Source organism: Lissotriton helveticus, chromosome 6 (assembly GCF_964261635.1).
Source record: "Lissotriton helveticus chromosome 6, aLisHel1.1, whole genome shotgun sequence".
NCBI lineage: Eukaryota > Metazoa > Chordata > Amphibia > Caudata > Salamandridae > Lissotriton > Lissotriton helveticus.
The window spans coordinates 846,671,679-846,697,991 of record NC_136067.1 but is presented as its reverse complement, the minus strand read 5'-3'; positions in this window follow the sequence as shown (position 1 = coordinate 846,697,991).

The window sequence follows — 26,313 nt, the reverse complement described above, 5'->3', positions numbered from 1 at the left end:
AGTTAAGTTTGTTTTTGCCAAGTGAATAACTAAAGAATTCTCTGTGAGGGGTTATTCAGTTCTGTACCTGGAAGTTAGGATGAATGAGGAATGGTATCTCTTTCTCTGCTCTCGATATTCCAGGCTGCCTGCGAGGGCTGCCCAGAAACGCCGGTGCTGGGTCTCTCGGCTTGAGATAGCAGCGCGTCTCTCAGCGCGTCAGGAAGGCGGGGCTGCTGCCAGCGGGGTCTGCTTCTGCTCTCGGCTTCGGCAAGTATGGCTGCTCCGTCTTGTCACCACGCGTGTGTTTGCATAGGGCAAGGTCGGCAATATTTATACCTTAAAGGTGCCGAGATTGACGTAAGGATGGACATAGGTACGTCAATAAAGATGTCATACGACTTGCTCGTTAGCACATTCTTTACTAAAGTTCTCTGTGAAATCAAAACAATGGCCGCACGGATTTTCCAGGTTGTCATAGGTTTGATTTGTTATGAGAACGTCGTATGCCTTATCAGGGGCTGGAGGAATGTCGCTTGTCTAATTAGATCTCAAGCGTTATGACCTAATCAGATAACACGTTCCTGTGCCGTAGTGTGACTGCGTCAGATAACGGTATCTGCATCATGGGGGTTTTCTTGCCTCATGGGCTGACTGTTAGTTAACTTGATAGTTAGTTTAACCAGAATAGGGTCAGGAATAGGGGGACTGATTCAGAACCTATAGAAATACACGACACCCACTCCACGCTAACTATGGTCATATCTACTAATCTATGCATAGTATAACATAGTACAACATACTATAGAGTATAGTGTATACCTTACCACCCCAAAATACATAAATGTATTTCGAAATTTTCAAATATACTGAAAAATTGCAGTCATATATATTGTATGCACTTAAGCTTATGAATTAAATGCAAAAGTAAACACGCATTTTTATGCATTATTGCTTTTTGGTATATGAGAAATACACATGAAATGTCTCTTAATATGGCTATACAGAAAGGAAGTCCGAGACCATTTCATCACATAATAAAATATTTGTGAACATCCCAGCGGGCAACTAAAGTTTTATAAAGTATCTAGAAATAGAAATCTTAGTTCTCTAGGAATAGTTTCTTACTTTAAGCAGAAGATAAGTGTCCCGAAAAATTTGTGAAAAATAATTTGGGGCTGCTAAACAATTGTTGTCCGTGAACTGGTGGGAAGAATTGTTCATGTGACTTTATTTTTAAAGTTGAAGGCCGAATTCAGGGAACGCCGTGTGCGAGTTTACTCAAAAGTCTCTATTTCTGTTCTGGAGAGAACATCATATCATTCAGGCTTTCGAAAAAACTGTCAACAGCTTCATGGGAAAGTTCCACTAAGTCGGAAATAGGGGTAACCATGCATTCGTGCGCATGATTGTCTCCATTGACATTCTGATTTGCATTGCTGACAGAAGGCCGTACCTGTTCGATGCTGCTTTCATCTTGAACTTCACTACTCTTCAATCGCAGTGGTGAAGATTCCAGGAATGCCGTCATCAGGATTGGCAGCCTTTGAGGGCAGCACAAAGCGTGAACCTTGGTAGGAACCAACAGTGTATCTGCATCCACTGGCGCATCCGATTGTAGCGTCAGACAGGTGTCTAACACGCATTCTTCTCCGCATAGCAGACACCTTAGTACAGGTAAAACACACCTTTGCCACATTGGTCGAAATGATAGAAACCAAGTCATGTTCAGGTCTCTAAGCCGGGAGAGTCCCAGGATTTTTGATATCCGGTCCCGGTATCCAATGGCTAGGATCGTATCTTCCATTGTCGCGAGAGTTTGATCTGTGACATGGGTTGCCATAACGAAAAATAAGGACTAGGAATAGGATTCCGGCAATTAGTCCTAGGATCAGGGGAAGTCCGCCAAAAATCGAATGGATGAAATCTGGAAAAATACCCAGTATGGCTTTGAATGGTGTTAATGCCATCGAAAATACTGTCTTAAATACCTTTGAGACCCCAGTGGTATCAGAAATATTTAAGATTTCGCTTAGGATTTCCGCGAAATGTACGGGGGAATTAGTTGATAATAATGTATGTATCTCTGCAGTCGTCCTTGCGACTTGTAGATCATATGTTTCTTTTGATGACGTGAGCCTTGTAGGCGTCTGAAGAAGCACTGTTTTCATTCTGCTTAAAGTGTCTATTCGAATAGAAGTAATTTTCAAACTGGGCCATGCCCTTGCCTCCCTGTCTGGAAAGGAGCTGGGGAACAAAGAACGTCCACAGCACTTGACCTTCCCTGTTGTAGTTACTAGATAAGGAGTCCCGGGCATAAGACTGCAACATCTGCGGTCTACAATAAGAATGTAACTCTCATTATAGAGTCTTTGAAAGAATGGTTCTATTTCAGTTGCAGGTGCGCCTTGCTGGTGACATGAAAGGTTGTATGAATTCCCTTCACAGGCTCCGTGCAAACTAATTCCGTTACACAGAAGCGTGCCGCTTAGTGACATATCACAATTGTTGCCACTAAGAAACACTTTCTGTCCTTTATTACTGACACATGCATGTGAATAGGGCAGGTTCCAAGTTGTTTTAAGGTACCCCTTTCCCAATTTCTCGTACATGCCAGCCTGTATATATTTTTGGCAGTATTGAAACCTGAAGGTTGAGATTGGAATATTTATGATTCCGTGGATTATCCATTCACTGACAGGTCGTTCTGACATTGTCATTGGTAATCTTTCTAGTTTTTCAATGCTCAAGATTGTATAATCAGCACCCTTTTGCGCCATACCGATTTGTCTATCAGTAAGGTTAAAGATTTGGAATAGTGACGTTGTGTTGATTAAACGCCAAGGCACATAGCCTGAACGCAGATTTTGTAACGTCCAGCCAAGCTGTACAATGGAACGCAATTGTGACTGACCATGTTGTAATAACAGTAAGTCTTGCGATAATATATCGATTGCTGAAGACACAATGCTGTCCAATGAAAAAATTCTGGAGGACAGAGTCATTAACCCATTGTCCACTACAGAAAGTGATTTTTCCAAATTGATACGGTCAATTTCCCGTTTTCTTTCTGCTGTCTCAATTTGAGTAACCTTCCAGGCCTCATTGTATGCTGCATATACAGAGGCTGCTATGAAACGCCTTTGACGCTGTTTGCGTGGTCCCAGTATGAAATCACGCAAGTCAGCACCATCAGTAAGTAAAGTTAGGTGTTGCTTAATTTCAGGCAGTGTGGAAGTCTGTAGCCATTGAAGGCATAATTTGCCCACACTGTAGGTTGTTATTATCCCTGGGTGATGTCTTTGGGGATATCTAGGGTCTGGCCTGGTCATTTTGAAACCCTGTGTTTTATTCAGGAATCTATCTTGACAGTTATTTGTATCTGTGGGCCAGATCAACCATTGTTTCCAATCAGGATGTGTTCTGTTTTGGTTAAGTATATGGTTTACGTCTATCTCTTCATCTGTATCAGAGCTATTGCTAAACATTGTTGGCTTTGGAATAGACGGGTTATTTAAATCTTTGATTTTGGCTAAGCCAAGACAGGTGGTTTGTTGAACAGTGTCATTTAAAAATATCATTTGTTCTGGGATCATGCAGGCTCTAAACAAAGCTTCTAAACCCTGTACTTGCCATTCTTTTGTACCCCAAACACTTTTCAAATCAACATTTTTGTCCCAATAATCAAATCCAAAAATATTCATTTTTTCAAAGAATGAATCTGAATATATCAATTTTGTGTTGGTTATCATGGTTTTCATCCCTGTCTTGTTTGACAATTTAAAATAAAATGTTTCAGCATTACTTGTGTTAAAACCTGAAAAATATGAATATTTGTCGTAAACGGTTCTAGAGCTTCCTTTTGGAGGCGTAGCACAATGTTCCCATTGATTATAATTTAAAACATTTCTAGGTTGTGCAGATTTATGTAAAAAATGGTTACCATAATGGTTATAGCAATACATACTATCATAATTTGTAGAACCTTGTAAATAATCATGTTTTGTAAATTTAGCAGACATTACTAAATCAGACATCATATTGTTAATACTTTCGAAGTCCCAATCATCAGCAAATGAGTTTGGTTTTGCAAAGTCACTCAAAGAGATCTTGATTTGGTGTGGATATTTCAGGATCTCGACCGGACCATAAATTTCATAGTCAGTGTTGTCCCAGGCTACCCCACCAGGTATCGGATTGGCTGTGAAGTTGGCTGAAGAAAGTTCTCTTTTCTCGACGTGCGAAGATGTGTGTGGTTTGAGGACCAAGTTGATGTTCTGACTTGCTGTGTCCATTTTAGCATATTTTCCCTCAATGAAGCGTCCCAAAGTAAATACCATGATGAGCCAAAGTATGAGGATAAATGCACCAAAACCCACCCAAAATTCAATCCATGGAGAAACCAGATATGTTTCTTTCAGTTGTTTCAAAAGTTCCTTAGCTTTGTCTTTAAAGGATTTTGATGATGGCTGTGTCTTTGATTCACTGAAGCCGTCAGAGGAATCATCGAAGTTGATGAAGTAACCGGATGCAGTTCTGTCAATTGTTCCGATTGGTTCAGGATTTTTGTTTTTTGCATTGTCACTTGGTACTCCAGTATAGATTGGTGTGTCTCTGCTAAATGTTTTTATTTGGGTTTTCAGAGGTCTTAGTTCTATTGCATTGTTGCATAGTCCTTGTTGTTCTTCTGTAGGCGTTTCGAATGTGATGAGCCTCTTTGTTAGGACCTCTGTACTGGTAGCAAACCTTGGTGTTCTGCTACTTATTGGGAGTCCACTTGGCCTACTGTTTGTTATCGGCCACATGTTGTGGTTTTACCAGGTCGATGGATACAACTCGGTTCTCCTTTTTACCAGCAAGTGGCGGTAGTACAACTGATCTTGTCCCGTTGACAGACAAGACAGGAACTGCTTTTCTGTAAGAAGGCCCAAATTCCTTCTTTACCGCGATCTTCTCCCTGACTAGATCCCCGACTTTTGGAATCCAGACAGGTCTTGCTGGGACAGGTGGTGATTCTTCAGTGGTTGTTGGCTGTTGTTTCAACTGTATGTTGCTCAGGTCTTTTCTTGTTTTGTTTAAGTCCTGCAAAATAGCCAAACGGTCTTTGACATCAAAGCTTTTTTCTATTACCACTGAAGTCTGACTATCAAGGTCAGAGATCAACATCCTAGTTCCGAATAATAATTCGTACGGACTGAATCCCTTCAGAGAATTTCTTGGCAAGTTATTTAGACTACGTTGGACACTTATTAGATGTTTGACCCACCCAGCTCCCGAACCTAATACCTTTGCCGTTATAGATTGCTTTATGTCACGGTTTTTTCTTTCAACAATTCCGTTCCCCTCAGGGTGAAATGGACAAGAGTACCGCAATTGCACGCCCATGCTGACCATGGCCTCCTTATAAGCCCGAGAGCTAAAAGCAGGACCATTGTCCGAATGCAGAATGCCAATTGCGTATGTGCCGATAAAGACCCGCAAATCTTTTATAACAGTTCTGGCGTCAGCCGTTCGCTGGGGCCACATCCATATGAATCTCGTGCATGAGTCCACTGCGACCAAGATATATTTATAGTTACCATCCCTTTGTAAGGGACCGCAGTGGTCTAGATAAACACAGGCTAATGGTTTATCCGAGATTAGAAGGGGCGTCTGTGCTGGACGTCTCACAGTTGATACTTTCATTTTTTGACATATTTCACATGCTAGAACATAGTTCCTTGTTTGTTTTCTCATTTGTGGCCACCAGTATCTCTGTTTTAATAACGATACAGTGGCTGAGACGCCAGCATGGGTAGAAGCAAGCCCTTCGTGTGCCGCAATTATTATTCCTAATCTATGTTCCATGTTTGGAATTGCCCTATCCCCCACTCCAGGGATTTGAGCAAAAGGAACATTGTTTTCATCAGTTATGTATGAATATTTTACTGGAAAGCCTTTAGGGAGTGGTTCTATCGAATCCTTTTCTGAAGCGCTGACAGCTTGTAATATTTCGCTGTCTATTTTTGTTTTTGACCGGGTGACGGCAGCTACGGAAGCCGTTTGCACAGCTGCCTTCGCGGCCTCATCAGCCAATGAATTCCCTGCAACGTGAACGCCATCACGTTGATGACTCAGTGTATGTATCACGTGAGTCTTTGGTAGTTCTTTTTGTAAAAGAGCTACTTGTTCCCATAGCATTTTATGCTTGATTGTGCCACCTTTTGCATCCTTGAAACCGTTTTGAAGCCAGATCTGCAAGTATTCATTATAAGATTGAACACAATAATACGAATCGCACACTATGAGTGTGGGGAATTCTCGATCGGTATTTTCAAGCGCCATCTTAAATGCTAGTAATTCAGCTCGCTGAGCTGTGCAATCTCCTAGAGATTGGGTTTTAGTGAGGGTTGGTTTAAATTTCCCTTCGTGCCAACGACCTTTAACAATCGCGCACGCGCGCAGCACTGTAAGCTTGTTTACCCCCTACTGCGGGTTGTGCTGATCCGTCTGTATATATTATACAGCCGAATTGGTCTAGAGGCAGAATTTCGGTCGGCGGAGGACATTCAAATTCATATTGGAGAAATTCTTGTGTTTTTAAGTAAGGATCAAATTCGTACACCACGTCTGTTGCAGCAAGAGAGTTAGCCCATTGTATCCATCTCGGATGCAGTGCTTTAGCATTTGGAATGCTTGCCTTTGTTACCGCCTCTAGGGCTGGTATCGGTGTCACGATTATTATTCGTTTACCTTGTGCCAGGGCTCGTTCTTTTGCTATAGCTGTCTGTGTCGCTGTAAGAATTTTTTCCGTTGGGCTAAATTTCATTTCAGCCTTAGTGTACAAGTGTGATTTGAATGCAATTGGTACCTTATCTCCCTCATTAGAGGTTAGGTATGTGAATCCGCATCTCCCTGGGATGACTCGGATCACAAGGTTGCGTGTATTATCACGGGTTTCTAATATTGTTTTAATTAGCATGTCTGTTTGTAAGGATCTCAAAATTTCTGTGTGTGTTTGAGTCCAATATGATCTTTTAAAGTCTGGTTTAATTAGATCATAAAGGGGTTTGACCCTTTCTGCGTAATTTGCAATGTATGTTCTTCCGAAATTTAGGAAGCCTAGAATTGACTGTAGGTTTTTTAGTGTTTTAGGAGCTTGGATTACGGCACATTTCTCTAGGAAATTGTCTGCCAGGCTTTTGCCTTCACTTGATAACTCATATCCTAGGAATAGGACTGTCAGATGGGCAATTCTGGACTTTTTGAAGTTGAATTTGTAACCCTCTGCAGCGAAACCAAGTATTATGGTGTTCACCCTTTTCAAGTGAGTCTCCAAGTCATCATCTGTTAAGTAAATGTCATCGACATAAGATAATGCTTCATCATCATATAGTTGTAGTAATTCTGTTACTCTCGCTGAGAATACCCCCGGGCTGTTCTTGTACCCCTGGGCTAACCGACAGAATTGTTTTTGAGTGCCATTTACTGAGAATGTAGTTAAATATCTGCTCTCTGGTGCTATGTTTTGACAAAAGAATCCATTGGAGATGTCCAAGGTTGTTTTGTATTTTTTGCGCACTATGTTATTCATTAGTGCAGCACTGTGTGAATTTTGCACTGCAAAAGTTTTGCAACATGTGTTAAGGTGTCGGTAATCCAAAACTAGACGGTATGAATTGTCTGGTTTGGAGACCGGAAACAAAGGATTGTTCATTTGTGAGGTGCAAGTTTCAATCACCCCCTGGTATTCTAGCTGATCTAGTATTTCATTTACTTGTTTTTTAGCTTCTTGCTTAATTGGGTACTGCCTTTGTGCAGTTGGTTGTGATTTTAACTGGATTTTGTGAGGAGGAGAATCCTCATCCCATCCTACATGATTTTTATATAAAGCAGGTGCTAAGGCCACTGCCCACTTTCTAGCAAGTGTATATTTTTTATGAATCGGGATTTGATTCGAGAAGGCAGGCATAATTACTTCTTCGCCATGAGGGCACTCCCTGACAAACTCTGGTGGCCAGTCTTTTTCAGCTAGAAGGATGTCATAGCCTTTGGAGAGGTTATCCCAAAATAGTCCCCTTATTTTCCTAGTCTTATCTCCCTCTATACGTAATGTTATCTCGTATATCTTGTGGGGCTTGCTAACTCTGGTGTCTGCAGTTTCCACTTGAAGGTATTCATTCGTGTCCACTGTCTCCAGATGATTCATAAGGACTTTGCGAGCTATGCTCACCTCTGCTGCGCTGTCTAGCATTGTCTGAGCCCACTCTCCGTTTTTCAGTTGTGTCCTCAGTATTCTCGGCATTTTTAACTACCTTGATACTGGCTACCTTCTTTTTTGGAAATTGTAATTTCTTTTTTAGTTGAGCAGGTTCCTTGTCTTTGGACTTGGCGTGCTCTTCTGATCGTCCTCTTCTTTCCGATTTCTGCGAGGAAGTCTGAAAAGATTGAGAGGGACGTGTATCAATGTCTTGATATCTATCAGGTGTTTTAATATTATCCCTATTTCTAAGGTTATATCTATTCCCAGAGGGGTCACTCTGCGGTGACCTCTGTCTTTGGTTTGGAGATTTCTCTCTTCGCCTCGGAGACCTTCCTCTGGACTGGAATTTCTTTTCTTTAGGATTGGATTGTTTATTTCCATCCCAGTTCTTTTTTGGTGAATTATTATTATTAAAAAATATTTTTTCTGGACTTGTAGTCAGTTGCGGTTTTACTGGTATTCCACCTAGACTATCTCTGCCTAGTTCCTCATAGGATTTTTCTATGATTCTGGCTATTTCAGCTGGTTGGTCTGCTATATCTGTCTCTTTTAACCTCTGGCGGATCGCCACGTTTGCTGCTTCACCTTTTATGTTGGCTAGTAATATAGCCGAAACCTGTTTGAAGTCTTTTAGTAATTTCATACCAAGAGTTAAAGCAGGTTCTGGACCGTATTCATCTTGAATTTGTTTTAGCACATCTGGTATTACCGAAATGGATGGAACACCGTGCGTTTTTGTGTAGATGGAAGCAAAGACTGTACCCCAAGTGTCACAGTCCTCAATGTGTGGTGCGATTCCCATTGGGAGACATATAGTCAGAATCCTGTGTTTTTCCAATGGGGTGGTGTCAGGAAACACCGCCTCTATTTGGGTGATTTTCTGTGCCAACCAGAATGGTATCTGTTCCCGTTTAGCTGGAACTTTACCTAGGCAGGATTGGATGTTCTGTGGTGTAATTTTATTTGTGTTCCCCTGGTGAGGGGTCAGCTGTGGAAGTTTAATCGCTGGCTGAATTGTTGAAGTCCGCATTACATACTGAACTAATTGTCTATGAATTTTTAGTAGTTGTTTTAGCTGTATTAACAGTTCTCCAGTAGACATCCCTTCGATGTCTGGGTGTGGTGTGTATCCGGCTAAGACCGGCCACGTTGCTCCTGGTCTTCCTAAAGGACCGAGCCTTGTAATGTGATTGTTATGTTTTAGGGCGCCATCAAATAAGAGCAAATGCTCTTGGAATTTGAGTGGTACTTCCACCTCCTCGAAAGGAGTGTACGTTTCAGGAGGTTCCTCTACTTTGTAATAGTGGAAGTACTTTGTTACAGCATTTGCTGCTGGAAAATGTATCCATGTATAGTATACCTCTGTCTGCCGATATTCGTGTGCCTCAATTACGAATATGACTGTGCCACCTCTAGGTGTCAGTCCATTTTCTATAAGTTTTAAGGTTATAGATCTCCTTTTAATGACCGGAATGAGTGTTATATTCGGGTCTGCTGCTTGCATGGTAGCATCAGCATCTGCGAGTTCAGTTGCTAATCTAACTGCCTCTCGTTCATCATCACTCTCTGCCATTTTACAGACAGGATGGTATTATGTTTGTTTGCAGATCAGGTTTCTTTATGGAAACAGAGATTAGATGCACAATATTTTGGAACTAGTTTATCCTTCAACGTTGACTTGACCAAGAACCATACATAGGAGTTCCCTCCTGCAAGGTTTTGGAGGATATAACCTTTCACCCACTCCAGACGTCTTTGGAGTATTCGGGAAAAGGGGTCTGAGTGAGAAAGCACGACTGAGTTACTCTAAATGTCTTACGTTAGTTTTATCGCCCTTTCCAAACGCGTTGGGCGCCATGTAGTGTAGCTCCTATTTTCCCAATAGGCTCTGCGCATTGGAATAGTACCTACAGCAGTAAAGGCCTAGGCCAGACGTTAACTAGGTCTACTACTGTCGATACTAGACTTAATTTTTGGGTTTGCCAGCTAAGCTCAGAGTTCGCTAGAAACTTTCTCGAATGTTCAAGGAAGGATTAACTTCCCTGATTAGACAAGAAGGGATTTAGTTTCTGACAACCATAGAACATGACAACTTTGCTCTCCCCTAATCAAGAGTCAATCTCGAGAGTCGTGTGAGCACAAGGCAATTATTTTACTCAGTCAGTACGTGCATTCTTAGTCTCATCAGAATGTAGAGAAAAGGAAGAGACGGGCGTGTTCAATAAAAAGGTGTTATTTATTGATCAGTCTCTTTTCTCGTACAAGAGAAATGGATCGATATTATTGCAATACTTATAGTTAAGTAAAGTGCATACATTAGAAGCAATAGTATAAAATAATACTGTAAAAACATTGATATGGTTTCTGAGCCATATGATGTTTAAAATGATTAAAATATATTTACATACACATATACATTTGACTAAACGTACTCAACTGGTGTTTCTAAATACGCCTACCCCGTGTACCTGACCTAAGTCTAATGCGTGGGCGGGAATAGAAAGTTACAGTTTAAGTTAAGTTTGTTTTTGCCAAGTGAATAACTAAAGAATTCTCTGTGAGGGGTTATTCAGTTCTGTACCTGGAAGTTAGGATGAATGAGGAATGGTATCTCTTTCTCTGCTCTCGATATTCCAGGCTGCCTGCGAGGGCTGCCCAGAAACGCCGGTGCTGGGTCTCTCGGCTTGAGATAGCAGCGCGTCTCTCAGCGCGTCAGGAAGGCGGGGCTGCTGCCAGCGGGGTCTGCTTCTGCTCTCGGCTTCGGCAAGTATGGCTGCTCCGTCTTGTCACCACGCGTGTGTTTGCATAGGGCAAGGTCGGCAATATTTATACCTTAAAGGTGCCGAGATTGACGTAAGGATGGACATAGGTACGTCAATAAAGATGTCATACGACTTGCTCGTTAGCACATTCTTTACTAAAGTTCTCTGTGAAATCAAAACAATGGCCGCACGGATTTTCCAGGTTGTCATAGGTTTGATTTGTTATGAGAACGTCGTATGCCTTATCAGGGGCTGGAGGAATGTCGCTTGTCTAATTAGATCTCAAGCGTTATGACCTAATCAGATAACACGTTCCTGTGCCGTAGTGTGACTGCGTCAGATAACGGTATCTGCATCATGGGGGTTTTCTTGCCTCATGGGCTGACTGTTAGTTAACTTGATAGTTAGTTTAACCAGAATAGGGTCAGGAATAGGGGGACTGATTCAGAACCTATAGAAATACACGACACCTCCAACATACACTGCTCCCTCAGGTTATCAGAGAAATAGATATGGCAGAGGGGTTATTGATACTAAAGACACCGCAGGACAAGAGGGAGCGGACTTTTTCAAAGGACTCCTTCCTTTCTGGGGCCCAATGGTCAATAGCAGAAATATTAGACAACTAGTTTGTGTTGTTGAGGCTACCATAAATGTGACTTCTGGAGCCTTGAGTAATTTAACAGCTGAACTTCAGGCGGACCGCCTTATGACTTTGCAGAACCGGATGGTTCTAGACATTATTTTAGCAGACAGCGGAGGAGTCTGTAAATTGATCGGGTCTAGTTGCTGCATTTATATTCCTGATAATGCCCCTACAGTATACCAAGCCATCTCTAAATTGCACGTAATTTCCGAGTCAATTCATCAGGATGCAGGAGATTGGTCGGTGATGGGATTGTTTTGGGGACTACTGTCCACATGGGGATGGAAGGTGTTAACCTTCCTTGGAATGATTTTGGCCATCATTTTCTCTTGTTGTCTGTGTGTACAATGTGGTCCCGCCATCTGTGGTCTTTGTACCACCATGTACGTCCCAAGACCTGTGTCGCAGAGAACTGAGCACATTAAGATGATGGTGCAGCAACAGCTCGATGACCTTATGGCCATTGACATCGATTCAGATTAACTTGAGTCTTTTGTGTTTTGTCTGAGTAATGGCAAAAGGAGGGTCTGAGGTTCTTTGATTTCTGACTTCGTCCCGTATTCGGCCGCCATTTTGTCGCCTGCCGCCATTTTGTGTTGCCTTCACTCAGGTGACACGGCGAACTGAGTGTTTTTGCCTTTTTCAGCTGCTGTGTGTCTCTTCTGTTAAAAAGTAACCCCCTGCCCTTGTTTACGAAACCGATGTCAGGGTCTGGCCGAGTCTGCTAATCCATGTCTGGACTGATTGATCCCTGTCTCGACTGACTATTTGGCTCTCCTATTATTTCCTCACTTTATCTTATCCGACTGGCCTTCGCTATTCTCTCCTTGTATTCTCTTGTTACACAACTATCCTTTGAGGCACACAAATACGTCCTGCCACCTGCGAATTAGATTATGGCACTAGCATTGATTAACTTGTGGGGAGGGGTAACACACAGAGTCTGAAAGAAGGGCGTATTTGGGATATTCGATAGCTTGTTTTCCAACTTCTCCTATTGGCTAGCTTTGTATGTATTGGGAGTCCATGTCGTAAATATGTGTGTTATAAAAGATTGTGCTCACGGAATTGAAGTGGCTGTCTCCTGAGATCCTACTCTGTACTTCTGGGACAACTGTGCTAATAAACCTGATTTTCTACGCCCAACAGAGTGTCTCGTGTCTCTGTCCGACAAGGCAGGTGAACTCGGAGATTAAGGCGTGCCCTGCGCCGGGAGGCCCTTAAGGCCCGGTTCTTCAGTCTGGGGAGTGACGACAGGGTGGTGAGGCGAGTCCGCGTCTGCTGACCACGTCAGGTGAGAGTCCGCATCACCCCCTGAACTGGGGTCGAGGGGGACCTTGTGCTGTGTAGAGACGCCGCTGCATGGAGAGCCTCTTGTCGCTCGGTCAAAACTTGCTCAGGGTCCAGAGCATTGATTGGTGAGGTATGACTGTGTGTACCCCCTTCCCTCCCCCTTACGGCAGCCGGGCCTGCAACTTCTGAGGACCGAGGGGCCATCAAGAGGTCTGGCCGATGTGGCCAAGCCTGACCCCTCCAATCAGTCCCATGCTTCAGAAGGTGAACCGAAGAAACAAGTGGTTCCATCCTTAAACACTCGCAGACAGGCAGGGAACAAGAGGGAATAGCAAAAATCAAGGTCTTGGAGCTGACGTTTCACAGCCCTGAATGAGCCCCGCTGTTTCTGCACCTGGGAATGTAATCTGGGAAGAACATTGTGGAAAAGTAAATTTTGCCATGTTCTGTGTCCCTACGCCTCATCCATCATATGTTATGTGTGCATGACCAATATGCATATGTTATTCCCCATGCCTGATTAATGACGCAATTACAGTTGTGTCCACCTCTGATATGTCAGTTTCCAGTCCTCGTGAATACTACGAATATCAGGCCTATGTAAAATAATGTTGCCACGTTTCCCAGTGTGCACGTTATTCCATTATAAAGTCCCCGTTTCCAGGCCTCAAAAGGGCCCAGACATCAGATTCAGCTCCTGTCTCCTGAAAGCCTCGCTGAGGAGCGATACAGCCCCCACCTGTATCCTCGACCCTTCACTTACTTCCTGCCTCGCAGTGCCCGGTGCAGCTTGGCTCTGCCTCTGAGTCTGCCAAGAGTATGTTATAGTTCCAGTTATCAGTTCAGTCCTCCTCTTCTGCATTCCTAAGCTACTGAACTGTATCAATAGTTTCCGTCATTGTCTAGCCTTCTCGTCTCCATGTTAGAGAAATACTGTATTTAATGGTCATTTAGTATTCTTCATCACGCACTACATGTAGAATAATGCATGGTCCAGTCTTAGAATCAAGTTAGCTTTTTCCCTCATGACTTCTAGTTTATATCAACATGTTCCCTAAACATTAGATACCAGATAGGGTTTAGGTACATGTCGCTCCGACCCTCCAGACTCTAGTCTCTGCTCCTAACACAGAGTTCATAGCCCCCAGTTTCTCCTAGTAACACGTCATTGCCAGTTTTCGCGCACCATTAGGTTAGAGGTACCGGCTCCTTAGGTAGCCCCCTCCTATGTTTCCGCCCATTCATGACATATTCTGTTACGTTTGCACCACATGTCTACGTATACGCCCATTAACACCTCTTTTACTGTTATCTTTCGCGACTGCTACGCGTCACGCCTTCTGCTCCACCCACTGCTACGCCTACTGCAATGTAATGCTATGTGTTCGCGCTATGTATATATACCTGTGTTTTGTTATTGAATGTTAGCGCGCTCATCCCAGACCTAGCCCCAGCAGCTGCTGGGCCTCTTTTCCCCTGTTGGGCCCCAGTTGTCCTGCTGGGCCCTGTCATTCTGTTCCTATGCAGGTTGTCCTGATCCTGTCCTTATGCTGTAATAAACCTGCAGAAACTCCTACTACCTCGAATCTTGACTCTTATTTATTGAGCTATCTGTTATGCTATAAGTCTAGTCAAAAATAGGGTATTATTTATTTATTTACCACATAATGGCGCCCGAATAGGGACTTGCCCTTTCCCCACGCGTCGGTGAAGCCACGCCGACCCCCTGACCCTCTGCAGTCGTGACGGAACCATACCGTGCACTAGCAGATATTTCTGCTCCAAGTATCCCTCAGGCCCACGGAGGAGACGGAGGAGGCGGTCCAGCATCCAAACGAGACGGTGGAGGAACGCGGCGAGTCCCGACCAGAGCCCAAGCCGAGAGTCCAAGGTCCGAGGTATCCGGAGGCCCACCTGTAACTGAAGTCCGAAGTCCGAAGTTCGTCGTCCGTCGTCCAGTCCAGTCCGAGGCCTTCCGTTCCGTGCTGCCCGGTGAGTACCATTGCTGGGGTAGTATCTAGACAGGACCAATCTAAATTGACTCCTGGTCCGTGGGTTGGTGGTGCCCAGACTCACAAACGAAGTGTTCACCTAGGTGGATACGGGTCTTGATGTGTCCCTTTATGGGACCGGTATGTTCCGTACTGTTACAGCAGTGCATCCAGTAACTCTAGTCTGTTCCGTTCTCGAGAAAATCTGTTCTATTTCTGTTCTCAGTATTCCAGGTAATATTCTGTTCGAACTGTTATTTATAATGTTCTTTATGTATTTTAATGTTGTGGTATGAGTGCGATGTGATTTCGTGTTTTTATTGTGTATTGTATTGTGTCCAGATTACAGTTCAGTCATGCCTATATTTTCCAAGTTACGTCAGTTAAAAACTAGAAAGGGTCTGTTAGAGGAAGCAGTTCCTGTCCCGCCTAGGGACAGTCCAGGTCATTTTATGTATCAGAAACATGGCATAAGCGCCATAATGTATCTAGATTTATGGGTAGAGTATACCAAACAGTTAGAAGAAAAGTATAGATGGCCCGTATCGGGTACATGGGATGCTGAATGTATCATGCGAGTAGAAGAAGCATTATGGAAAAAGAAAGCCAGACAGTCACAGAAAGATGCCATCGAGTTATGGCGTAAGGAAGCGCATAGAAGAACGGAAAAGGAAGTCAGAAAGTCAGAATTAAGTAGAGAATCCCAGGAACGAGCCCAAGAAAGAGAATTAATCGAGATAGGTGAACAAGTCAAAGCCGAACAGTCAGACAGACAGAGGCATGCCCTTATTAAGGGTATGTATCCTCTTCTTGCCGAAGGTGTACCAAAAGCGACCCCAGAGGCATCCAGTAATTTCCCGCCACCATTAGTTCCGACCAAGCTACGTCACAAACCGACCGCAGCTGATATTTTTATTTCGTCCTATTTGGACGACACAGTCCCCGAATATGCAAATCCTGTTCGCGCTCCGCTAGTCCCTGTAAATCAGGCACTTCCCGCTCCTCCAGACACCGGAGTACCTGTTACGGTACCCCCGGTCCAGCCTACAGTTCCATTTCCCACTCTGCCAGGACGTAGAGCCTCAGTAGACGACTCCAGTCTAGGAGCCGCAGGAGGAGCTACTCCTCAAACCCCGCCGCCACACAAGCGTTTATCGGCACTCGAATTACATGCTCAAGCATCACAGCGTACTCCTAAAAGTAATAAGTCTGTTACAGAAATCAGGCAAGCCCTTAACGAATGTGTTTATGATCCAGTTCCAGGCGAATATACTATGGTTTTATATTCCTTACGTGTAAGGAGAGTGACCGAGTATCTAGTCACCTTGCCGAATATGAAAGAAGATCTAGACAGAATATATCGTTTCATCCGTACAGGGGATGATCCAGAAAGTATTGGCGAGATTATGTCTCAAAGGAAAGCCGAGATTCAGCTTATGATATTAAAGTTCCTGATCAATTGTCTAATAAGAGAACAAGATTACCCGTCTAAAGATCCCGCCGAAATGAGAATCTTGACAAGGTGGAGTGATAATATAGCCGAGGGTAAGCACAAGACCGTCAGTGCCATGGAGAGTATGTACAAGAAAATTCGTAAAGAAATAATAAGGTTACACGACCAGCGTAAAGCAGCACAAGTAAGTGAGAAAGAAAGTATCTCTGATCCTGAAGAGGAAGAGAACGAGAATCCCGCCAGAATAGCGTATGTAGGAAAATCCAGATTTCCAGATCGCCATTTACGCCTAGAACACAAGTCTATTTTTCAACATCCAGCACCAGAACAAGGTTCTCTAGAACAAGTATTTCAAGCTACCGATCACATTCTGAAATCACGAGTCGGTTACAGTGAATTAAGTACCATGCATGAACAAGAACTAGCCCGATCAGCAGTCCGATGGATTACTGATTCTACCACTTTTCCAGACGAAATAGTGGCACAAATGTTTCTGAAACTGCCCCCAGCCGAGCAACGACTGGTGGGTATGTATATGATCCAGTACCTCATTACTCTGTATGAGGGTCAACACTCTGATCCAGGTCCGTTACATGATATCCTGAACGAGTTACTCCAGTATAGATGGAGAGGTCTAGGTACCGATTTAATTAGTGTCATTCTAGAACAGCGCCACAAATATAGAACGTTTCTGAACCCGCATTTTGTTCATGTCTCACCCCCAGAAAGTAAGCCATTCTACATAGACAGACAGAATCCGTTACGAGAAGTCCACCCAGTCCAAGGGGCGGGTGGCGTAATGCAACGAGTGTTTGTATACACTCCAATTTCAAAGATGGAACTTCTTGAAATGAAGAAATTAATTCCCTGTCATGACAAAGATCCAGCAGGGTTCCATAGAGAATTAAAAGACATGCTCCGTATGGGAGAATACACTTACCCAGACATCATTAAAATGTTAAAGGTCCTGTTACCTGCAGGGGTGTATGAAAAGTTAAAGGAAAAAGAATGGGAGGTGGGAGAGAAAAAGATCGATTGGGCAGCTCTAGAAGCAGAAGACAAGGCACGAGTACCAGGTACCGGTCTTGGAGATAAATGTAAAGAATTACCAGAATTATTGATTCAAGTTTTACCCAGATTATTAACAACTAGGAAAGAAGACTGGGATGCAATCTCAGCCTGTAAACAGAAACAAGATGAAGATATTAGTGATTTTTATTCTAGATTTGAGAAATGTTTCAGTATCAACAGTGGTCTCAAGACAAGTAGTGAGTCATACCCTCATCTTTTCGTTACTAAATTAGTCGAGAATTCAAGTCCGCAAATTAAAAATCGAGTTTTGAAAGTCGAAAGCACCTGGCAAGCAAATACTCCGTCCCAGATGCTCCAGATGCTCCAGTACCACCAGAATAGAATCAGGGAAGAGCAAGAACACGAGAGAAAACGTATGAAAGACACGAAAATGAAAGTGCTAGTTGCACAATCTGTTCCTCAAGACAGTCAGAAGAGGGGTCCGAATCAAGCCAGTCATCCCGCAGCTCCCGTTAAAGGGAACTGCAATTATTGTAAACAGCCAGGTCATTTTATAAACGAGTGTGCAGTTCTGAAACACAACATAGCTACTGGTAAGACTAAAGAAAGACCACGTCCGCCTAGACAAGAACAAGTTTCACAGATTCCTCAGCCACAGAATGCACAACAGACAGTTACAGTACCGCAGCCTATTGCTGCAACACAGCACGTTACATCACAGATGTACCAGTATGCACAGTCTGAGTATCCAGAGTATCAGTCATATTCATGAAACAGCCTAGAGAGGGAGGTAGGCTTGCCTCTCATCGAGATACCTGTAGATCAAGAAGGTCCTTATGTTCACAGTCAAGTATTAGGGAAAGACAGAAAGTTCTTGATCGATACAGGGGCAAGTAGGACCACAATTAGTCATGCCGAAGTTCCAGGGGCTCCGCTCTCAGGCTCAAGAAATGTTTCCCTTGGATTTTCAGGAAAACCAATAGTTAATGAGATATCTAAGCCAGTCACTCTAGAAGTAGGTCCATTGTCCCGTACTACTGATCTGTTACTTACTAAGTCATGTCCAGAAAATCTGTTAGGCATCAAGACACTGAAAGAATTAGGTGCAGTTATTTGCTGTTCCCCAGAGGGAATACGTCTGTTCCTACGTGACTTTAAGGGTCACTATGTATTACGAGATTTTGATTCAAGATTGTCTAATGTTCCGCAGCATTTATGGGCGCAAGGTCCAACTGATGTAGGTTACATGCAAATCACACCCCATCGTGTGACTCTCAAGCCAGGTGTAGTGTTACCCCGAATCAGACAGTACAGATTGCCACCTGAGGCTGTAGCAGCCTTATCCAAAATTATAGATGAGCTCATGGCTCAAGGAGTAGTTGTAGAAACTGACTCCAATGTATGTAATTCTCCGATCATTCCAGTCATGAAACGTACTGATCCAAATGCACCCCCAGTATATCGATTAGTGATTGATTTACGAGAGCTTAATAAATGTATTATTCCTCAGTACCCAGTTGTCCCAGATATTTCTTCCCTGTTAACAGCCATTGATTCCGAAGCCATGTTTTTCACTGTCATAGACCTTAAGAATGCATTTTTTAGTGTTCCAATTCATCCAGACAGTCAGTTTCTTTTCGGATTTTGTTTAAATGGAAGGAGCTATATGTTTACACGCGCTCCTCAAGGTTTCACAGAAAGCCCTAGTATTTACAGTCAAGCACTCAAGAGACAACTAGACAACATTCACATGCCAACTGACACTGCCCTGCTCCAGTATGTCGATGATCTACTGATCACAGCCCGTTCTGAATGTGCTTGCGAGCGAGCATCACTCACAGTTCTGTATTTTCTAGCCGAGATGGGGCACAAAGTGTCACCTTCGAAGCTTCAATTCTGTGTCCAGCAAGTGGTATACTTAGGACACTTGCTGTCCAAGAGGGGTAGGCAGTTGACACCCGACCGTATCCAGTTAATAGCGAGTCTTCCCCAGCCCAGAACCCAGAAGGAGGTACGTGCCTTTATCGGCCTTACTTCTTATTGTAGACAATGGATTCCCCAGTATGCATTTCTAGCCAAGCCACTGATACAGTTAACGACACAGGAGGCAGCCGTATCGACTGTCCTCCCTTGGACATCTGAACATACACTTAGTTTCAACGAGTTAAAGAAAGCCCTATGTCAAGCTCCAGTTCTAGCTACACCGAACTACAGTAAGCCTTTTACACTTTTCGTTACTGAACGGGAAGGTACAGCATTATCTGTTCTCACACAAGATCAAGCAGGTCAATACAAGCCCTGTGCTTATTTTTCTAGCACATTAGATCCAGTCGCCCAGGCGTTGCCTGCGTGCCTCAAGTCAGTTGCAGCCACAGCACTAGCTATCAGACAAAGTGATTCCATAGTTTTAGGACATTCTCTGACAGTACAAGTTCCACATTCAGTAGAAGTTCTTTTAAACCGAACACAAACACAGCACTTGACAATTGCACGTTTAACAGGTTATGAATTGACACTGTTCCAGCCACACATAGACATTAGACGCTGCAACGTTCTGAATCCTGCTACACTGTTACCATCAGTTAATTCAAATTCTGACCCACATGATTGTGTGGAAGTAGTTAACATTACGACTAAGCCAAGACAAGACCTGACAGACATTCCGTTACCAGATCCTGACCTGACACTTTATGTGGATGGTTCATGTATGAGAACTAGTACAGGAGAACTAGTAGCCGCGTATGCAGTGACTACTGACACTGAAGTTATTGAAACACACCGTATTGACACCCTGTCCGCTCAAGCAGCAGAGCTAGTCGCTCTGACACAAGCCTGTATACATGCCAAGAACCTGAAAGTTAATGTTTACACAGATTCACGTTACGCATTCGGAGTTGTACACGACTTCGGAGTGCTCTGGTAGGAGAGAGGTTTCATGACTTCTCATGGAACCAAGATTCAGCATGGTCTCCTTATTCAAGCCCTGTTAGATGCCATACATTTACCGACATCTATTGCTATCATGAAGTGCAAAGCACATACGAAAGTCACCGACATTATTTCCCAAGGTAACGATCTAGCAGATCGCACAGCCAAGCTTACAGCACAGACTCCAGACATTCCGGTTACAATGACACATACTCCAGATCCGATTACATGCATGACAGTTAAGGACCCTACACAAGACGTCATAGATATCCAGTTACATGCTACTCCTGAAGAAATCAAGAAATGGTCTGAACAAGGAGGGGTCCAGACAGATCAAGGATGGTTAACTAAGGGTAGAGCCACATGGTTTCTCCCCGATTCTATGGTTCAAGTCATTATCAATACCGCACATAGTCCAGCACATTTAGGAGAAAAAGCTATGTTAGACAGTATCCAGAACATTTGGTTCAACAAGCATTTACGAGCTGCAGCCAAGCAGAAAGTCCGTACCTGTATGATATGTTGTCAGTTTAATCCAGGTAAAAGTGTCCCGGTGGAACAAGGTGGTTTCCAGCCCCCTGACCACCCTTTTGAGGTCCTCCAGATGGATTATATTCAGATGGAGCGATGTCGAGGTTTCAAGTATGTCCTTGTAGTTGTATGCGCTTTGTCCAGGTGGACAGAAGCATATCCAGTCCCAGATTACACAGCCGCGACCACTGCCAAGCAGTTGGTTCGTGAATTTTTCCCTAGATACGGACTCCCTAGAGTCGTATATTCTGATAACGGTCAGCCATTCTCATCCGAACTCATGAAACACGTTTCCCTTTTGTTAGGGTACCAGTGGAAGTTTCATTGTGTACGCCATCCTGAAGCAGCCGGTCTCGTAGAGAGACATAATCAGACTCTGAAAATCCGTATTGCAAAAGTCTGTAAGGACAAAGGTGTAGACTGGTTAATAGCTCTGCCAGTCGCTCTATTTTATATGCGCATGGTCGCACATTCCAGATCAGGTCTGTCCCCGTATGAGGTCGTATTCGGCCGCCCCCCTAACATGTGGGGTACTCCTAGACCCCGAAGTATTACCGATGTTTCATGTAATATGCTGACAGATTACCTAGCTTCCTTGATGTCTGCCCTCAACTCATGTCGTTCACAGGTTGCCGCCGCATTTCCAGACAATACCAAGGTGGCACCGCACGAGATCGTTCCAGGCTCCCTCGTGATGGTCAGAAATTTCGACAGATCAAGTCCGCTGGAACCACGTTGGAAGGAGCCACGCCAGGTCCTCTTGACCACCCGAACTGCCGTCAAGTTGGAAGGCAGGAAGGGGTGGGTCCACCTCTCTCATGTAAAACTTTTCAATGAATTGAAATCAGTCTCCAAGAACATTTCCAAGGATTTCCAGGATTCGAAAGATTGCCAGAACATTGTTTTAAAGGACTGTCCTGCACAAGACATTATTACAACCCCTCCCTTGTTAGAGAAAACTCCGCAACAGGAGTATAAGCTCAAATTAAGGTCTAGTAAAATAAGTCAGTCAGTTTGATTGTATAAGTCCTCCCCTAGGTGAAACGGTTAGACTGTTTCTGACATGTATAAAATAGACCCCCATAGTGAGAGAGTCAGTCGAAGTTCACTTCAATGTATCGTTTTTCTGAGTTTCGTATTATTTATCAGCATAATGATTTCTTGCACCAGCTACGCACTTTTCCTGTGTTTTCCAGTCCCTCATGTAAATATGTCTGCTAATGCTACAGTAGAGCACACGTTTAGTGATCTGCCTCCTCACGAATATTCATACCGCCTCGCTATGCGCAACAACACATTCATCCGTATGTTACATTACTCACACCAGACCAGCAATGCCACTAATTGTTGGGTGTGTGGTCGACTCCCCCCTTTCCAGACACCGAAGGGAGTTCTGCCACTGTTTCCTTATCCATTCTCACACAATGGTTCGTGTGGAGCATGGTCCACGTTAACGTCATCCTCAACAGATATGTCTTTTCTTAACAGTACATGTTTTCCAGACAAGCAAGGTCTTCCCCACAGAACAGGTTTAGATCTAGAAAATGAAGTTTACAATTTAGGTAATTATTCGTCGAATTTCATGGTCCTGAATGTTCAGTCTGATATTACTCCAGACTTACCTGCTATTTCAGTACTACCTGTCAAAGGCGAATTATGTGTCCGTAATTATGGTTCTGTACATGTAGGTCATAGTGAATGTACTACTGTTATCCAGTATAGTGACAGTGGGAAATCTATTTTCAAAGCTTCACGTCATTCTTATTTTATTTGTGGTCAAACTGCATATGTCCGTCTGCCCCTCGATTGGGAGGGAACCTGTTACATTGCTTTCCTACTACCACCTGTTTTTCTAGCCCCATCTGATTATCACAGAAACACACATCTAGTACACATTAGACATAGAAGGGAGTCCCCAATTGTCGATTATACTGAAACTACTCTAGAACAGTATACAGATTTCAATAAAGGTTTCTTCTTCTTTGTAGGACCTGTCCAGAATAGTAAACTGATCCGTAGGTTAACAAGAACCCTTGAAGCTGTAGTTAATGAGACTGCCTCTGCTCTAGGTAACCTAACCGAAGAACAATCTGCTATGAGATTTGTCGTTTTGCAAAATCGTCTCGTCCTTGACGTCATACTGGCCGATAGGGGCGGGGCCTGTAGAGTCATCGGATCTAGTTGCTGCATTTTCATTCCAAATAACGCACCGTCTGTTTATTCAGCTATAACCAGACTCCATAAAATTGCCCATCTGTTACATCAGGATCCAGGCACCTGGACATGGTCCGGTTGGTTCTGGAATATAATTTCCGCATGGGGATGGAAAGTCCTGTCCTTTCTAGGTATTGCAGTAGCGATTATATTCAGCTGCTGCCTCTGTATACAATGTGGCCCTGCGATTTGCAGCATGTGTGCTACCTCTTGTATTCCTAGTCCCAAGCCCCGTTCTAAATCCCGTTCCCAGACAATTCGAGACGAGCAAATGGTACTGTATGAAATGATAGATGGTATCATGAAAATTGATGTTTCCTGATGGAAACGTAGTGACAAGGAGGGAATGTGGAAAAGTAAATTTTGCCATGTTCTGTGTCCCTACGCCTCATCCATCATATGTTATGTGTGCATGACCAATATGCATATGTTATTCCCCATGCCTGATTAATGACGCAATTACAGTTGTGTCCACCTCTGATATGTCAGTTTCCAGTCCTCGTGAATACTACGAATATCAGGCCTATGTAAAATAATGTTGCCACGTTTCCCAGTGTGCACGTTATTCCATTATAAAGTCCCCGTTTCCAGGCCTCAAAAGGGCCCAGACATCAGATTCAGCTCCTGTCTCCTGAAAGCCTCGCTGAGGAGCGATACAGCCCCCACCTGTATCCTCGACCCTTCACTTACTTCCTGCCTCGCAGTGCCCGGTGCAGCTTGGCTCTGCCTCTGAGTCTGCCAAGAGTATGTTATAGTTCCAGTTATCAGTTCAGTCCTCCTCTTCTGCATTCCTAAGCTACTGAACTGTATCAATAGTTTCCGTCATTGTCTAGCCTTCTCGTCTCCATGTTAGAGAAATACTGTATTTAATGGTCATTTAGTATTCTTCATCACGCACTACATGTAGAATAATGCATGGTCCAGTCTTAGAATCAAGTTAGCTTTTTCCCTCATGACTTCTAGTTTATATCAACATGTTCCCTAAACATTAGATACCAGATAGGGTTTAGGTACATGTCGCTCCGACCCTCCAGACTCTAGTCTCTGCTCCTAACACAGAGTTCATAGCCCCCAGTTTCTCCTAGTAACACGTCATTGCCAGTTTTCGCGCACCATTAGGTTAGAGGTCCCGGCTCCTTAGGTAGCCCCCTCCTATGTTTCCGCCCATTCATGACATATTCTGTTACGTTTGCACCACATGTCTACGTATACGCCCATTAACACCTCTTTTACTGTTATCTTTCGCGACTGCTACGCGTCACGCCTTCTGCTCCACCCACTGCTACGCCTACTGCAATGTAATGCTATGTGTTCGCGCTATGTATATATACCTGTGTTTTGTTATTGAATGTTAGCGCGCTCATCCCAGACCTAGCCCCAGCAGCTGCTGGGCCTCTTTTCCCCTGTTGGGCCCCAGTTGTCCTGCTGGGCCCTGTCATTCTGTTCCTATGCAGGTTGTCCTGATCCTGTCCTTATGCTGTAATAAACCTGCAGAAACTCCTACTACCTCGAATCTTGACTCTTATTTATTGAGCTATCTGTTATGCTATAAGTCTAGTCAAAAATAGGGTATTATTTATTTATTTACCACAACATGACTGAAGTGTTTTAGGCGATATGCCCTGGCAACTCCCTGATCTCTCACAGTTCGGTGTCTCTGTCCCTGAAGTTCAATAACCGGAACAGAAACGATCATGGGCAGGCACCAGGTGGGGGTCTGCGGGCCAGGGCCCTATGCGCCCGTTCCACAACGAATTAAATAGACAGGACCTCTGTGGGAAGCAGGTCTGGCAACCAGTTCTCCGTGTAGCTGACAGGGTTGGCCCCTCTAAGCCTTCAGGAAGGCCAACCACTCATACATTGTTATAGCGCGAGCGGCCCCCTGCATCATCCAGTTTGTCCTCGAGGCTACATACCCCTAGTAAGTCCTGCAGAGTGATTGCGTGATTTGGGTGGCAGGTCGGAGAGAGTAAGCTCAGCGTCGCAAACTTAGTCAGCCAGTTTCTGGGGATCAGCCTTCAGAAGTGTGAAATCAGAGGCTACTTTATCAATCTCAGATTCGAAGGAGGTGCGTGTCTGATTTAGAGCCTCGCTGATTTTTTCTATAGCTGCTTGGACCAAATCGAGTTTGGCCAAGAGGGCAGTGTGTTGTGATTAAGGAGGACTCTCCAGCCTCGATGATGGCCCATCGCCTGGATCCTAAGGCACCGCTGTCTATGGCGCTGCGGAGTGGAGGCAGGCCAAGACTAATTGCTGAGCTGTGGATATACAGGAGGACCTGAAGTACAATCTTCTATCTGTGCAGCAGGGAAAGGTACCTGGTAAGGTGCTATAAGTGGAAATGTACAGTAGGCCTTAATCGATGGTGCATGAAACGCGGCTCCATCAGTGACCCTAGGCCCCCAGGTTAGGCCCTGCTGCGTTGCACCATAGGGCCACCGTGGACCAGATGAGTGCCCGGGTGGTCGTAGCCTGAGTAGTCTCACAGTCCGACCATAGTGCGCGGTGGGGAAGGGGCAGCACGGGCTGCCCCCTCCCATGCGCGCAACAGAGAGCAGTGAGCAGAAGGAGGCAATGGCTGTGTTTCTCCCAACCTCCCCAATCCAGCAGTGCAGTGCCCAAAACAGGAGTGTGAAAGGGAGGGGGTGGTCTAGGCCCGACTGACCATTAGATCCCCACCCCGGCACCTCCAATGCACCGCCTAACTGGCACGTTGCAGGGCTTACCTCCTGTGAGGCGATGGGTAGTTGTCGTCAAGGTGTGGCGCTGCCCCTGGCCACCCTGAAATGCCAACAGAGGGGGCGTACTGCTAGGGCTTACAGCAGTTGTACAGATGGGGAAGGGCCTGAAAGACCACAGGGCCCCCACCCCAGAACCTTAGGTGCGCCACCTAAGTAATGCAATGCCAGGCACATGTCCTACGAGGCAGTGGGCAGACCCCATCAGAAAGGTGCGCCACCCCTGGCCCCCGAAACGCCAATACAGGGGGGCACCGCCAGGGCCTATAGCAGTTGGGTAGATGGAGGGGGCCTTGGTCTGACCGACCCCCCACTACAGTTCCGCGGGTGTCCAGCTCCTTCGGTGCAGCCCAAGACTAACGCCCTGCGGGTGGTGGGCATATGGGCCTAGAAGCTTGAAGGGGCAGGCATCTCTTCCTAGGCCGAAGATAGCCGCGTGGAAGCCGGAGGGTTTGGTGCCAGCCGGCGTGTCAACGTCCTTCAGTGTGTACCTGAAGTCCCGTG